Source organism: Chaetura pelagica, unplaced genomic scaffold (assembly GCF_000747805.2).
Source record: "Chaetura pelagica isolate M959 unplaced genomic scaffold, ChaPel_1.0 scaffold640, whole genome shotgun sequence".
In the NCBI taxonomy this organism is placed as follows: domain Eukaryota; kingdom Metazoa; phylum Chordata; class Aves; order Apodiformes; family Apodidae; genus Chaetura; species Chaetura pelagica.
In genome coordinates, this window is record NW_009951951.1 from 467,321 (window position 1) to 470,925 (window position 3,605).

Consider the following 3,605-nt stretch of genomic DNA (forward strand, 5'->3'; position numbering starts at 1 on the left):
GGAATGCCAGCACATCAGCACTTAAAACTGCCATTCTAATGTAGGAAAATCAAATAAACATAAGTCAGACTATGATAATCTACATTTCTACTCCCTCTGTATTTTTGCCCATCTATCTGAATCTGCTTGATAATAACCTTTCAAGGTCAAAGAAAAAAAAGGAAAATTTAATTTGACCATAATTTTCCTTTAATCTTTGTAGTTTCAACAGGTCTGATCTTATCAAGGTACAAAAGTATTGCCCTGCTACAGAGGCAGAAGTGACCAAAGACACTGCATGAACATTGAGCACGTTATTTAGAATACAAACCAGAAAAAGCTGATGGGGAAAGGGTCAGTTCAGCAACAAAAGCTATGCAGTTTATTAAATATACAACCATCACCCTCCACTCCAAAATCCAAGATATTTAACAAGGTATCTATTAGTAATTAGGCAAAATGAGATTGTATCTATCACTAGATCAATATTTAACACAAAGAAGAAGTTAACTATACTAATGTTAAGAAAAATTGAATAACTGTACACGCTGTCAATATTCAGTTTTGACCCACAGGTAAATACCCCAAATTTAAGTAGTAATACCAAGCATTACTGTTTTAATAGCTGATTTGTTAAATTCATGTGCAGGTCTTCCAATCCTAAACCTACATATTGGCTATATAGACCATGAAATGCTGTTTAAATAATAACTTTACTAGCAAGTTGTAAACAGACTGGCAGAGATATGCCAATGAAATCTAAAGAACAAAATACAAGACTGAAAAAAAAGATAAAGCACTTTGAACCTTGATGGCCTGGCTACTAAAAACTCTTGGATCTTTACCTTAGCTCTGGAAAAGCAGATTGAATCACTTCTCAAAAACTTTTGCTCCCTCTAATGATTTGTAAAGTTCAGGGTTCCAGTTATTGTCTGGGCCAACAAAGTCATAGCCAGCACTGTGTGACTGATACTAAATACCAGTGCCAGTGGGATAATGCCAAGAGAGTCAAGTCCTTTCTGAAAAGGCTTAAAGTAATTTGAATGGGAAAACATATAATCCTCTACTTCTTTACTCAGATATTGTTCCTTTTAATTTGATAGCAAGTTTGCTGGAAAAATTACGCCACGATTTGTACTTCTGTAAACTCATTTACGCCTCCATTTATTATTTCAGAATAAAAATCCTCTCTTGATATTATTGATCGCAATTAACAAAAGAGGGAAATAAAACCTTCCTAAAATTCCTGTACTATGTAGAGCAAAAATAGTTTTCACTTGCTTTCATGATGGGACCCTCAGTTTTAGAAAGACTCCACTGCAAGATGGAGTAAAATTTATGCAAGCAGCTCACAAGCACCAATTGCATTCAAGACACAGCCAGCTTCAAGATGCAACTGCTTACCCCTCAGCTGGTTTAAGCAATTGCTTCAGGTATTTTCTGTTGGAATATTTTTGCCAACACCAACAGCTAAGAGGAACAGCTACAATTTCAGTAGCAGTGGTGGCATTCAGATCCCCCAAGTCTCTTATATGGCACTGTCCAAGCTCTGGATGTTCACAGGTTACAAGGAAAGATCTTACGGGGGAAAAAACAATAATACAATTTTTAAAAAAAAATCTTATATGCAGAAAGAGAATTTCAGGAGAAAAAAAGTTAAATCACTAAAGGGAAAACCTCCAGCTTCATAATGGACAGATGTTTTAAAATTTCTTTTCAAATATACTCATTCTATATACTCTTTGATGACATACTAAAACATGTCTCCAAGCCACAGACCTAATCAGAAATTTCAAGAGCTGAGAGTTGATGGCACACAGCACTTACTGTTTTGATGAGTTTACACTCCATGAAGAGGAAGGAAACATCCCCCTGCACAGCATATGGCATCACTACAGGAGAAAGCAACAAGAAACGACCTTCAAAGGACCATCTGCCAGTTCTGCTCCAGTCACACCTCCTCCTTGCCCACAACATGACCCTTATACCGAGGAGACCAGCCAAGGATGCACATGGGAAACATCCTAAACAGTTAAAGCTGATGCTAGGCTTGCATCATTCACTTCACCTTTTCCAAGAGTTTCTCCCATCAAATGCCAAGAGCATTTAACCTTTAACACAGTTGTCCAGGAGCATCTGAACATACCACTGAAACCATAGTCCAGAGGTGGTTATCTATTTCTCACTGCTTCTGCATGTTCAAATATTGTTTCAAAGAAAAACAAAGGGAGGAAACTGCTAAAATAAAATATGATCTTTATGGCAGATGGTACCACAGGATAAGTGGCTGTTGGTCTGCTGTAAATAATTCATCATTGTCAAGTGTGGTGCTCCAGTCATCTCAACAGAAGCATATGAAACTAAGAAAATTGTAACATTTGTCACGGAAGTACCACATACATCCTGGGGCTTTCTTTGAACACAAGAGAGGCACAAGAACACAAATTGCAGAGCAAGAAAGACTTTCAGGATGCACAAGAAGAGTCTCCCTTGCACCTCCAGCTCTGTGGAAGCTGACTGATGCTTAAGGGAGTAAGCTGAGTAGCACTGACTTTCCACTCACTTGTGAGAAGGGCAAGAGAAAATGAGAGGAACAGACAGAAGGCTTTGTTCTGTTCCTCTCCTAAGCACCCAGTGTGGTTCCCACTGCAGATTGTGTTCCCTGCACATTTAGGCCAATTCATCAAGCATGTCCTAGAGAATAAAGTGAAAAAAGGAGGCAACTGGGACTCACAAGACATCACTCAGCCCCACAGCTCCTAGCACAAAGCCTGGGAGAGCACAGCTTATGCCTCACCCCTCTGCCACTGTGTCCAGCCTCCTGTTTTAGGGTCATACGGGAACACATGAGAAAACAGGTAGATGGCAAGTGGAAGGTGCATTTCTGAACATGGCCTTTATGATGTAGCTGCTTTTACGTTATATAGCTCTGAACAGCTCAGTGCTACAAGAGCTATTATTCCAAAATTACAGGCAAGACCATCCAAACAAGAAACAGTATGAGTTGATACAGAGAGGAAAATTCAGGTAAAGAACCATATACACAGAGTTACTTGTTCCCCAGGTTTGTCTCACCAGTAACTGTATAAAGACCACAGGCTGCCTGACCTGGAAGGGTGACTTGAATCACCTATTTATCTCCTGTCAGAAAAGGACCCTCAATCCATTTTAGGTGCTGAATAGCAGCACTGAATACATCTTTTTGGGGTCTCCTTTCCCTGCATCTCTTACAAAACGTACAAGGCTGTCACAGCTCCCATCTTGAGTGTAGAGCTATTTAGCTCAAGATGAAGTAATTTTTATATTTTTTTAATATCTCAAGGTCCTGGCAGCTGCTGCTTGTGCACCCTAAGCAACAATTAAAAAGACTTCCCTAACAGCCATAATGGATGTGACGTAAGATCAGCCCAAAGTATCTCTGACACCTGCCCTGGGCAGACACATTACCCTGAATAACAGGTATGGGTGGGTTACCAATGCTGCTTCAACCCATAGAAATAGCAGGTAGATCTGAGATATGGGGTTAATACTGCATTCATTAAAACAAAAAATGCTTGTGCAATCTTGTGAGAGGAGGAGGACATAAAGTCTACCCCTTTTTTTTCTTCTTCTTGTCACTTGTCTCT